This window comes from Seriola dumerili, unplaced genomic scaffold (genome assembly GCF_002260705.1).
Source record: "Seriola dumerili isolate Sdu_G_001 unplaced genomic scaffold, Sdu_1.0 BDQW01000091.1, whole genome shotgun sequence".
NCBI lineage: Eukaryota > Metazoa > Chordata > Actinopteri > Carangiformes > Carangidae > Seriola > Seriola dumerili.
Window position 1 is genome coordinate 5,169,885 of NW_019174346.1, and position 14,093 is coordinate 5,183,977.

Genomic DNA, 14,093 nt, shown 5'->3' on the forward strand with positions numbered 1-14,093 from the left:
TTTTTTTTTGGCGACTCACATAACACAAGAAAAACTTACTACTAAAAACACAAATTCAAAAAGTTTGGGAATTACTGCTGTAGCACACTGCACGCATATCCTTTATAGAAATAGATTCTGTTGTCTACTCTAGAATGTACCTCAGTAGTCAGGGTTCAGTCTCAGCAGTTAGTCAGCTGAATCCTGCGCTTGGCGAGAAAACAAATTAAACTGGATTTGTCGGCCAAGATGCACCAGCAGGGAACAAACTCACCCTGGTTGAGCCTTAGGATCAGATACAAGCCAGCGATGGCTTCACTCAGCGTGGATCAATTAGGTGACATGATGTTCACTGTGCTGTGGCAGAGGTCCTCATTATCACCTTTAGCTAATTAGCGGTTTTAATTTAATTCGTGATTGGATTTAATGTGGCCTTTTTTCGAATAGCCACTGCACATCTGAGATGAGGTTTGGAGGGTCTGCCTCTGGTTATAAGTTTGTGAACGAATGTTTCAGCCTACGAAAGTTGTAGAAGCCTTTGATTATTATGTTTGACTAATCAGCAGATTCATGAGGGATCCTGGAAAAGTTCCTGAAGTGGAAAAGTCCCATCACTGAGGGAAATGGACATGTCTTTTGGGGCAAAGTTGAATCCCACAGTGTTCATGGAATGGCTCCTAAAAGGTCCCCTGTGATATGAAATCAATCACAGCAAAACAAACACAACATCGCTTTGTTACTTGATAGTAATGATTAGGGTTAACTTGTGATCATTAACATTCTTACATGTGTGTATGTTGTATCATGAAATAAAAATTATTAACACTAACAGGCACCAAAAGTTCTGTAACTATCAACCAAATACAACAGTGAGTCTCTCTAAAGTCCACAGGCAGCAGGAGCCAGGAGCAATATCCACAGGCTAACAGGCTAACTGGTACTGAGGCTACTGTGACTCTGTTACATGAATGAATGCGGCGAGTTGTGAAGCTCACAAGTGTTCCCTTGTCGGCGGCAGTTCACCAGGAAGTGTGGAGTGCTGATATCAGTAGAAGCTGAGTCAAGTTGATTATACAGGCTTGTATACGGGTCTCAGCAGGGAGTGCATACAGCTATGGTAAGCCATGAGGGGAAAACCTGAATCAGTCAGCCACCACCTGCACTGCTTGAAGGACTGTGGACGTGAGAAGGTATATACAGCTGTTTCCTAGAGGCAGTTCACACCAGTTTAAACTAGATTTGCATTAAAGTCACAAAAATAACAGTAGCAAGTACGCGGCCATTCATTTTTTGCCAGCACTAGCCTACAGATGGGACTGTGGACGTGACCCCCAGTCTCAGGTGTGACAGTCATGTGCTATGGACAAACAACGGGAGTGACGCAGGGGAGTGATACACGCGAGTGATGCAGGGATGTGTCAGCCTGCCATGCTGAGGATGATTGTCCTCTGTCTTGACAGGGAGTGAGGCTGTACTCTTACAGCCTGCTGTAAAAACCCTTCAAGTCTGGGAAACCCAACACTAAATCCGATTACCTGCTCTGTTTATGTTTCCATATTGGAAATCACATTAGTGCCAGTGATGTTCTCCTCCATTTAGCTTCTTTTACATGGGTTAAATGGCATAAATATGAAAGAAGATCCTGTCTGTCTTACATTTTATTTTCTCTACTGTGAAACGATACTGCTTGATGTTACTTTAGTTGGGTGTTGAGGTTTTCTTCTGTAGCTTATGTTGGCCTGTTTATGTAATGCCTGCAATTTACGGCTTTGTAATTTGACTGTGTTTTGATCAAAGAAACAGTGTTCTTGTGGCTCTCTGAAATATAGATAATTACTTAAGCAGCAGTCAGACAGTGGCTGAAAGAGTTAATAAATAGAACCAATAAAATTAATGAATAGAGCTGTGGTAATTACTATTGATAAGCCATATATAGTTTGGCTTGTCAAGCCATGCTGGCTTTTAGGGCCCTTCCCTAAGCAGTTTTACCATTACATAAGGAATGTCTAGCAAATTAATCTCCCAAAGCAGTCTTCAATCATCAAATTGGCTCCGTGCAGGGAGCTGGGAGGGCACACATGTCTCCTGCTGGCATAAGCCACAGGCTGGCAGGACATAATGGAAAGTAAAGTGCTGTATGTTGACCAGACACTTTTAATTTGTAAAATATTGGCCACTACTGATGATTTTCAGTAAGTAAAAGCAACAATATCACCTTCAAAATCAGTAACCGAGCTCTCAATTCTTTCATCGGGTAAAACTTCTTCTTTTCTTCCTTCACAGATTTTATCTTTTAGTCTTCTGTCATAAATCTCACTGTGCAGCACCAATTTCTAGGAAATGTCATTGTGCAACACAAATCAAGGCTGAGGCAACAATTTATCTCAGGGAGCAAATTTGCAGTGCAGCATTGGCAACATGTATCACTACATACTGTACATAGCTCCTACAGAAATGATGTGTGCAGAATTTATTTTATTTGTTATATAATCAGGATTGACTGAGGTCAGCAGTGATCAAGAGACAACTATTTTTGATTTTTTTTACTACATCATGTTGTGACTCATCATAGCAATGCAAATAGGACTGATTTGCCTCATACAGTAAAAAACTTTAAAAGATGATTCTTCAGAGGAGCTATACTAAAAATAGCAGGTCTTAAGGTAGCAGCTATTGTGCTATAAATGCCTCAGTAACATTATCAGAGTCAGAATGAAGCTGGATGACTGTCATACTGAGGGAGAAAGGGAGAGGGAGAGATGGGGAACCTGCCATGAATCTAATGGATAACCCTGCAACTTAGCTTGCAAAGAGAGAACACAGCTGAGTGCTCACTTTGTCAGATTGTCGATATGTCTTCAGGACTTGGAGCCAGAGTAGATTTGGAGTTTAGAAAGAGTTTGCAGTTTTGATCCCTGCAAAAGCCAATATGTTCACCACATGCAAAGCACTGGGTTCATTCTCATTCACACGCATGTGCACTCTCTGTAGATACATGTCTGTGAAAATCCAATATGCTGTAAGTGGTCACCACATTTCCCATAAAGCCTCCTACTTCCTGATTCCAGGGAGGAGCTTGTATTTGAAATGTATTTATTGTCATTTCCTGTCAAGAAGATAACTATAATTTCAATGTCTCAAAATGAATGTGATAATAAATATTGGTGTCAAAACATGGCACTATAATGAAACCTCACAGCTTCTCAGTGTCCTGTTGTTCACATCATTATGCTTTTTGTATTTTTATGTGTCCAAGCGCTTTTAATGAAATGAAAACATGTCTGAGCAGTGTAAAGTAGTCCTGTGATTACCTTTGATTCTTCCCAACAGCAATAATGACTCAACATGCGCACAGACGTGTGTTTACCATAATTAAGTTCACCAAAATAGATATCTGCCTGGTTTCAGAGCTCTGAGTTTCTGCCCACACCTCAGATTTTTTTCAATTCAAAACAACATTTCAGTGCCGTTATCAGGCTAAATGCATACTGTAGAGTGTAAGACAAAAGGAGCATGTTCCCAGAAACAATACACATTTTACACATTTTATCTGAGTGTCAATGGCTGGACTATCTTCATCCTTATTCCATGACATGGTTGAATACTGTCAGTCCATGCGGCACAAAAGATACATTAAAGAGACTTGAAGTGAGTCTCATTATGATAAAGGCTACACAGTATTACCTGTCACAACAAATTTCCTCTTCAGACATGTTTTAAACTATGTAAAATACTCTGCTATGATTAATATTTTGTTTAACGCGGTTTTCCCACATAAAAAGTGAAAATTGGGGTTGGAGGCTCATCTACTCTTATTTCTTTATTGAAAAATCTGGAACAGGCCTTATTAGCTTGTGCTAATACAAACTCTCAGTCTTTGTACTGACAAGGGTTTGGGTTTATTTAGCCCCGCCCCCCGTCCCCACAAGTTGACAGGATTGGTTCCTTAGGTTTGTGACATATGAAACCCTGGCTGTCTGAATCTGTCCTTATGTCATTGGTTCACTGCAGTTCAAGGTGGAAATATTCAGTCATGGTGTTGATGATTATTTCACTCATGACGTGTCTTGCATTGCATGAGAAAAAACACTGATGTTCACGAGGGGAAACACTTGATTTTCATGGGGGGGGGGGTTAATAACTGATTTTGTGGCCACATGGTGGCAGTGTAAACATGTCACTGTCACCTTTAATGGACTGCAGGGACTTAGTTTGAGTTTACGTAGGGCAACTGCATGATAGATGGCATTCATTTAGAGCTGTCATATACATGTAAGTCCAACATTCAGTGTTTTTGCTCTCCACCAACACCTGGCTCTTTAGTGGGCATCTACACCAAAGGTAATACAGAAGGTGTTGATTGCTCCAGGATTAGTCTCAAGTTTCAATAGCAGATCTATGAGTTTGAAAACTTATCACATGTCAAAAGACTGCAAAACGGTACGTCAGACAAGATACAAACCTGGAAAGTTAGCATGACAGCAACATTGCCATGATCACAAGGAAAACAGTAGAATTATGCTGTTGACTCTACAACATGATCTACTGAGACTGTTCCTCTTGATTGGTCACAGCAATATCTTCAACTTTTTTTCAGTTTCAGCATTTTTGCTGAATAACAGTTTTTTGCTGTTCAGCCAGAGCTTTTGCAATGCTGGACTGGTCCTGTAGCAATGAATAAGAGGGCTGCCTTTTTCTCTGTTTGGTCTTAGCAAGGTAGAATACAATGGGTTTTTACAGCTATGAACCTAAAGTCTCAGTAAAGTTACAAGTGGAAAAACCAAAACAATGAGCTCAAACACACTAAATAACTGAGCTGAGAAGAACTAGAGACTTAGATGTCATAACTCTGTGAGTTCGTCAAGACAAGCGATATCGTTCACATAGTAGTCATACATTTAGTCATTTGATCCATTTTTAATATGAAAATATGGAATATAGCTGCTTTAAATATCAAGGTAACACTGCTAAGTGATAAAGTGTGAGTCACAAAGAAATCTCGACTTCCATTATCCCCCTGCAGACGAACAGTGGATTAAGGAAAACATAAACAGTATAATCCTGTATGACGTTCAAGCATTTTCAGTATATACAGTATATGTTTTTAGTGCAACAGAATCTTTAACCTGTTAAAAGTATGGAAACATTACAAAATGGCTGTTTATGATAAAGTATCCTGCCAATTCTGGAGCCTTTCTCTTCTTTGAAGAATTGAACAAAAAGACCCAGAACAGCTTTAAATAGAAAAACGCTTTTCTACAAGAAAATATGCAAAACATCAGCCCTTTGTGTACTTTTGACAAGCAGTGGGTTCAAAGACTTACAACCAAAATAAACCAAAAAATAATCGTACACTTTTTTAGCAGTGGGAGCTGAGTACACAGGATGCTCTGAATGCACACCACATGTCCTGCACTCACACAGCACACTGAGACGTTAATGAAGTTTACATTGGCCAAAGAGTTAAGAGCTATTACAGAGAATATGACTCTTGTTAAACGTGTGAATGGAAAAGTAATTAGAGAATAATCTGAGGGGCTGTGTAACAACATTTATCATGTGAAAAACATAACAATATGATAAATGGGCATAAGTTGTATATTAAATTCCATAATAATAATGTGAGCTCCCACGTACACTTTGCCTGTGCATTGCTCATGAGTTAATCTTTGATTCACGGTAGTCGATGAGATTCTGTGTCCATGGACAGTCCAAATAAATCAATTCTCAGACTGACTGGTGATCAATTAGTCCCAAAACGTGGATCCTGAGGGAAGCCGGCTCTGCTGGATCTGTGAGCAGCTGAGCGCTCTGATTAAAATGTGACTGATTTAGAGTAACTCAGCCTGATTAATGACTGTCCACAAACACAAACATGCACATGTGTGGAAAGATNGTCTTCAGGACTTGGAGCCAGAGTAGATTTGGAGTTTAGAAAGAGTTTGCAGTTTTGATCCCTGCAAAAGCCAATATGTTCACCACATGCAAAGCACTGGGTTCATTCTCATTCACACGCATGTGCACTCTCTGTAGATACATGTCTGTGAAAATCCAATATGCTGTAAGTGGTCACCACATTTCCCATAAAGCCTCCTACTTCCTGATTCCAGGGAGGAGCTTATATTTGAAATGTATTTATTGTCATTTCCTGTCAAGAAGATAACTATAATTTCAATGTCTCAAAATGAATGTGATAATAAATATTGGTGTCAAAACATGGCACTATAATGAAACCTCACAGCTTCTCAGTGTCCTGTTGTTCACATCATTATGCTTTTTGTATTTTTATGTGTCCAAGCGCTTTTAATGAAATGAAAACATGTCTGAGCAGTGTAAAGTAGTCCTGTGATTACCTTTGATTCTTCCCAACAGCAATAATGACTCAACATGCGCACAGACGTGTGTTTACCATAATTAAGTTCACCAAAATAGATATCTGCCTGGTTTCAGAGCTCTGAGTTTCTGCCCACACCTCAGATTTTTTTCAATTCAAAACAACATTTCAGTGCCGTTATCAGGCTAAATGCATACTGTAGAGTGTAAGACAAAAGGAGCATGTTCCCAGAAACAATACACATTTTACACATTTTATCTGAGTGTCAATGGCTGGACTATCTTCATCCTTATTCCATGACATGGTTGAATACTGTCAGTCCATGCGGCACAAAAGATACATTAAAGAGACTTGAAGTGAGTCTCATTATGATAAAGGCTACACAGTATTACCTGTCACAACAAATTTCCTCTTCAGACATGTTTTAAACTATGTGAAATACTCTGCTATGATTAATATTTTGTTTAACGCGGTTTTCCCACATAAAAAGTGAAAATTGGGGTTGGAGGCTCATCTACTCTTATTTCTTTATTGAAAAATCTGGAACAGGCCTTATTAGCTTGTGCTAATACAAACTCTCAGTCTTTGTACTGACAAGGGTTTGGGTTTATTTAGCCCCGCCCCCCGTCCCCACAAGTTGACAGGATTGGTTCCTTAGGTTTGTGACATATGAAACCCTGGCTGTCTGAATCTGTCCTTATGTCATTGGTTCACTGCAGTTCAAGGTGGAAATATTCAGTCATGGTGTTGATGATTATTTCACTCATGACGTGTCTTGCGTTGCATGAGAAAAAACACTGTATGGATGTTCACAATGGGAAACACTTGATTTTTTTTTNGATTTTCATGGGGGGGGGGGTTAATAACTGATTTTGTGGCCACATGGTGGCAGTGTAAACATGTCACTGTCACCTTTAATGGACTGCAGGGACTTAGTTTGAGTTTACGTAGGGCAACTGCATGATAGATGGCATTCATTTAGAGCTGTCATATACATGTAAGTCCAACATTCAGTGTTTTTGCTCTCCACCAACACCTGGCTCTTTAGTGGGCATCTACACCAAAGGTAATACAGAAGGTGTTGATTGCTCCAGGATTAGTCTCAAGTTTCAATAGCAGATCTATGAGTTTGAAAACTTATCACATGTCAAAAGACTGCAAAACGGTACGTCAGACAAGATACAAACCTGGAAAGTTAGCATGACAGCAACATTGCCATGATCACAAGGAAAACAGTAGAATTATGCTGTTGACTCTACAACATGATCTACTGAGACTGTTCAACAGGCTAACTGGTACTGAGGCTACTGTGACTCTGTTACATGAATGAATGCGGCGAGTTGTGAAGCTCACAAGTGTTCCCTTGTCGGCGGCAGTTCACCAGGAAGTGTGGAGTGCTGATATCAGTAGAAGCTGAGTCAAGTTGATTATACAGGCTTGTATACGGGTCTCAGCAGGGAGTGCATACAGCTATGGTAAGCCATGAGGGGAAAACCTGAATCAGTCAGCCACCACCTGCACTGCTTGAAGGACTGTGGACGTGAGAAGGTATATACAGCTGTTTCCTAGAGGCAGTTCACACCAGTTTAAACTAGATTTGCATTAAAGTCACAAAAATAACAGTAGCAAGTACGCGGCCATTCATTTTTTGCCAGCACTAGCCTACAGATGGGACTGTGGACGTGACCCCCAGTCTCAGGTGTGACAGTCATGTGCTATGGACAAACAACGGGAGTGACGCAGGGGAGTGATACACGCGAGTGATGCAGGGATGTGTCAGCCTGCCATGCTGAGGATGATTGTCCTCTGTCTTGACAGGGAGTGAGGCTGTACTCTTACAGCCTGCTGTAAAAACCCTTCAAGTCTGGGAAACCCAACACTAAATCCGATTACCTGCTCTGTTTATGTTTCCATATTGGAAATCACATTAGTGCCAGTGATGTTCTCCTCCATTTAGCTTCTTTTACATGGGTTAAATGGCATAAATATGAAAGAAGATCCTGTCTGTCTTACATTTTATTTTCTCTACTGTGAAACGATACTGCTTGATGTTACTTTAGTTGGGTGTTGAGGTTTTCTTCTGTAGCTTATGTTGGCCTGTTTATGTAATGCCTGCAATTTACGGCTTTGTAATTTGACTGTGTTTTGATCAAAGAAACAGTGTTCTTGTGGCTCTCTGAAATATAGATAATTACTTAAGCAGCAGTCAGACAGTGGCTGAAAGAGTTAATAAATAGAACCAATAAAATTAATGAATAGAGCTGTGGTAATTACTATTGATAAGCCATATATAGTTTGGCTTGTCAAGCCATGCTGGCTTTTAGGGCCCTTCCCTAAGCAGTTTTACCATTACATAAGGAATGTCTAGCAAATTAATCTCCCAAAGCAGACTTCAATCATCAAATTGGCTCCGTGCAGGGAGCTGGGAGGGCACACATGTCTCCTGCTGGCATAAGCCACAGGCTGGCAGGACATAATGGAAAGTAAAGTGCTGTATGTTGACCAGACACTTTTAATTTGTAAAATATTGGCCACTACTGATGATTTTCAGTAAGTAAAAGCAACAATATCACCTTCAAAATCAGTAACCGAGCTCTCAATTCTTTCATCGGGTAAAACTTCTTCTTTTCTTCCTTCACAGATTTTATCTTTTAGTCTTCTGTCATAAATCTCACTGTGCAGCACCAATTTCTAGGAAATGTCATTGTGCAACACAAATCAAGGCTGAGGCAACAATTTATCTCAGGGAGCAAATTTGCAGTGCAGCATTGGCAACATGTATCACTACATACTGTACATAGCTCCTACAGAAATGACGTGTGCAGAATTTATTTTATTTGTTATATAATCAGGATTGACTGAGGTCAGCAGTGATCAAGAGACAACTATTTTTGATTTTTTTTACTACATCATGTTGTGACTCATCATAGCAATGCAAATAGGACTGATTTGCCTCATACAGTAAAAAACTTTAAAAGATGATTCTTCAGAGGAGCTATACTAAAAATAGCAGGTCTTAAGGTAGCAGCTATTGTGCTATAAATGCCTCAGTAACATTATCAGAGTCAGAATGAAGCTGGATGACTGTCATACTGAGGGAGAAAGGGAGAGGGAGAGATGGGGAACCTGCCATGAATCTAATGGATAACCCTGCAACTTAGCTTGCAAAGAGAGAACACAGCTGAGTGCTCACTTTGTCAGATTGTCGATACGTCTTCAGGACTTGGAGCCAGAGTAGATTTGGAGTTTAGAAAGAGTTTGCAGTTTTGATCCCTGCAAAAGTCAATATGTTCACCACATGCAAAGCACTGGGTTCATTCTCATTCACACGCATGTGCACTCTCTGTAGATACATGTCTGTGAAAATCCAATATGCTGTAAGTGGTCACCACATTTCCCATAAAGCCTCCTACTTCCTGATTCCAGGGAGGAGCTTATATTTGAAATGTATTTATTGTCATTTCCTGTCAAGAAGATAACTATAATTTCAATGTCTCAAAATGAATGTGATAATAAATATTGGTGTCAAAACATGGCACTATAATGAAACCTCACAGCTTCTCAGTGTCCTGTTGTTCACATCATTATGCTTTTTGTATTTTTATGTGTCCAAGCGCTTTTAATGAAATGAAAACATGTCTGAGCAGTGTAAAGTAGTCCTGTGATTACCTTTGATTCTTCCCAACAGCAATAATGACTCAACATGCGCACAGACGTGTGTTTACCATAATTAAGTTCACCAAAATAGATATCTGCCTGGTTTCAGAGCTCTGAGTTTCTGCCCACACCTCAGATTTTTTTCAATTCAAAACAACATTTCAGTGCCGTTATCAGGCTAAATGCATACTGTAGAGTGTAAGACAAAAGGAGCATGTTCCCAGAAACAATACACATTTTACACATTTTATCTGAGTGTCAATGGCTGGACTATCTTCATCCTTATTCCATGACATGGTTGAATACTGTCAGTCCATGCGGCACAAAAGATACATTAAAGAGACTTGAAGTGAGTCTCATTATGATAAAGGCTACACAGTATTACCTGTCACAACAAATTTCCTCTTCAGACATGTTTTAAACTATGTGAAATACTCTGCTATGATTAATATTTTGTTTAACGCGGTTTTCCCACATAAAAAGTGAAAATTGGGGTTGGAGGCTCATCTACTCTTATTTCTTTATTGAAAAATCTGGAACAGGCCTTATTAGCTTGTGCTAATACAAACTCTCAGTCTTTGTACTGACAAGGGTTTGGGTTTATTTAGCCCCGCCCCCCGTCCCCACAAGTTGACAGGATTGGTTCCTTAGGTTTGTGACATATGAAACCCTGGCTGTCTGAATCTGTCCTTATGTCATTGGTTCACTGCAGTTCAAGGTGGAAATATTCAGTCATGGTGTTGATGATTATTTCACTCATGACGTGTCTTGCATTGCATGAGAAAAAACACTGATGTTCACGAGGGGAAACACTTGATTTTCATGGGGGGGGGGGTTAATAACTGATTTTGTGGCCACATGGTGGCAGTGTAAACATGTCACTGTCACCTTTAATGGACTGCAGGGACTTAGTTTGAGTTTACGTAGGGCAACTGCATGATAGATGGCATTCATTTAGAGCTGTCATATACATGTAAGTCCAACATTCAGTGTTTTTGCTCTCCACCAACACCTGGCTCTTTAGTGGGCATCTACACCAAAGGTAATACAGAAGGTGTTGATTGCTCCAGGATTAGTCTCAAGTTTCAATAGCAGATCTATGAGTTTGAAAACTTATCACATGTCAAAAGACTGCAAAACGGTACGTCAGACAAGATACAAACCTGGAAAGTTAGCATGACAGCAACATTGCCATGATCACAAGGAAAACAGTAGAATTATGCTGTTGACTCTACAACATGATCTACTGAGACTGTTCCTCTTGATTGGTCACAGCAATATCTTCAACTTTTTTTCAGTTTCAGCATTTTTGCTGAATAACAGTTTTTTGCTGTTCAGCCAGAGCTTTTGCATTGCTGGACTGGTCCTGTAGCAATGAATAAGAGGGCTGCCTTTTTCTCTGTTTGGTCTTAGCAAGGTAGAATACAATGGGTTTTTACAGCTATGAACCTAAAGTCTCAGTAAAGTTACAAGTGGAAAAACCAAAACAATGAGCTCAAACACACTAAATAACTGAGCTGAGAAGAACTAGAGACTTAGATGTCATAACTCTGTGAGTTCGTCAAGACAAGCGATATCGTTCACATAGTAGTCATACATTTAGTCATTTGATCCATTTTTAAAATGAAAATATGGAATATAGCTGCTTTAAATATCAAGGTAACACTGCTAAGTGATAAAGTGTGAGTCACAAAGAAATCTCGACTTCCATTATCCCCCTGCAGACGAACAGTGGATTAAGGAAAACATAAACAGTATAATCCTGTATGACGTTCAAGCATTTTCAGTATATACAGTATATGTTTTTAGTGCAACAGAATCTTTAACCTGTTAAAAGTATGGAAACATTACAAAATGGCTGTTTATGATAAAGTATCCTGCCAATTCTGGAGCCTTTCTCTTCTTTGAAGAATTGAACAAAAAGACCCAGAACAGCTTTAAATAGAAAAACGCTTTTCTACAAGAAAATATGCAAAACATCAGCCCTTTGTGTACTTTTGACAAGCAGTGGGTTCAAAGACTTACAACCAAAATAAACCAAAAAATAATCGTACACTTTTTTAGCAGTGGGAGCTGAGTACACAGGATGCTCTGAATGCACACCACATGTCCTGCACTCACACAGCACACTGAGACGTTAATGAAGTTTACATTGGCCAAAGAGTTAAGAGCTATTACAGAGAATATGACTCTTGTTAAACGTGTGAATGGAAAAGTAATTAGAGAATAATCTGAGGGGCTGTGTAACAACATTTATCATGTGAAAAACATAACAATATGATAAATGGGCATAAGTTGTATATTAAATTCCATAATAATAATGTGAGCTCCCACGTACACTTTGCCTGTGCATTGCTCATGAGTTAATCTTTGATTCACGGTAGTCGATGAGATTCTGTGTCCATGGACAGTCCAAATAAATCAATTCTCAGACTGACTGGTGATCAATTAGTCCCAAAACGTGGATCCTGAGGGAAGCCGGCTCTGCTGGATCTGTGAGCAGCTGAGCGCTCTGATTAAAATGTGACTGATTTAGAGTAACTCAGCCTGATTAATGACTGTCCACAAACACAAACATGCACATGTGTGGAAAGATACAGGTGTCCTCTGCTAAATCAATAAAAGCATTTAAAGAGAGCTGCCCGACCTGGAAAAACAAATACCTGCAAAAAAGCTTTGTTGCTGCTTTAGGATGCTGCACTTTAAGGCACAGGAGGTCTTTTCTACATTTTGATGATTTATGTTTACAAATTAATATGTCATACCTTTGAATTAATAACCACCAAATTATCAAACTCCTTCCCTCACATTAATGATTTGTGCACTAGGCATTAAATAATTATAGCAGCAATAACTGAAGTTACAAATTGTTGTGTCAGTCAGGGGGGAGCACCCAGAGTTTCATCCACAGATGAGAAGCTTTGTTTGAGTGTAGAGATGCTCACAAATGATGGACTTAATTTTCTCAAATTAAAACTATTATCACATCCATTTGTCCCTTAACACGTCCTCTCTCATCTAGTGTTGACAGACGTTTCCAAGGAGAAATATAACAGTGTACGTTGAGGTAATCTCAAATATGCCTCTTGGTTATAGTTTCATTTTATGGTCTTTAGATAAATGATAGGCTTTAAGTTTTAGGTTTGTTTTTGTCTTTTTTTTTAAGGTGGGATATTGCTTATCCCTCTGTGCTATAGAACTCCACTGTGGACTAATAGATTACACAAGGATATAAGGGAGCCAAACGGTTTCACTGGGTGACAAATGCTTTCATTACAGTCCATATGGCCTATGTGGTTTATTCTGAAACAGCTAAGCATTTTCATTCTCTAAACAGCTGAGAGCCTGGAGCCATCTTTCTATTGGGTTTACTGATAATAGAAATAGACAATATCGCACCAGCTCTATGGTTACTGTTAAAATGACAGACAAATGTCTTCAAATGTGTCCAATATTAAGAGACATTTTTAAAAAAATTGAAATAACTGATTGCACAGGTAACCTGTTCATTCATTCAAGTCAATGGTCAGAGGCACCTCACAGCCAGTCTGTGTAAGGTCTGAGTCAGTGCTGCGCGTCGTTACACCGCAGTCTTACTTAGTTTCTCTTTGTTAATCTGTTCAAACAACAAAGGCTTTGTAACTGTTCTTGTTTTGGCTTTTTGCTTGAGGTCCTGGTCACACTGGAAAATAAATCTGATAGAAAGTCGCAGTTCTCTGCAGTTTTAATTTCCCCTCTGCCTACAATAGTGTTCCAGCTTCCCGCTGCAGCCGAGCATCACACTGCGACCATCAGGCTTCATCATCACCACCAGACACACTGCTGGGAAAGGGCTTCATGCTGGGGATGGTGTAAGCCTGCTGATGTGCTGATGTGGAGCCCTCTGAATAGCACCTGCTTGGATGGCATGTTAGTTATAGCAGTAGCTGTAAAGCTACAACACTCCCATCACCAAGGCAACAGTTTTATGCACACCATCTCCAAATCTCTTGCAGCCATGTAATGCTGCAGCTCCTACAGAGGGATCACAGGCCTCAGTAGCGTCCGTCACTCATGCACACTGTGGACAGACTGCACTGGGAGGTTTCAAGTTTTTTGACCTGACTGTTATTCAGGGCCTCAG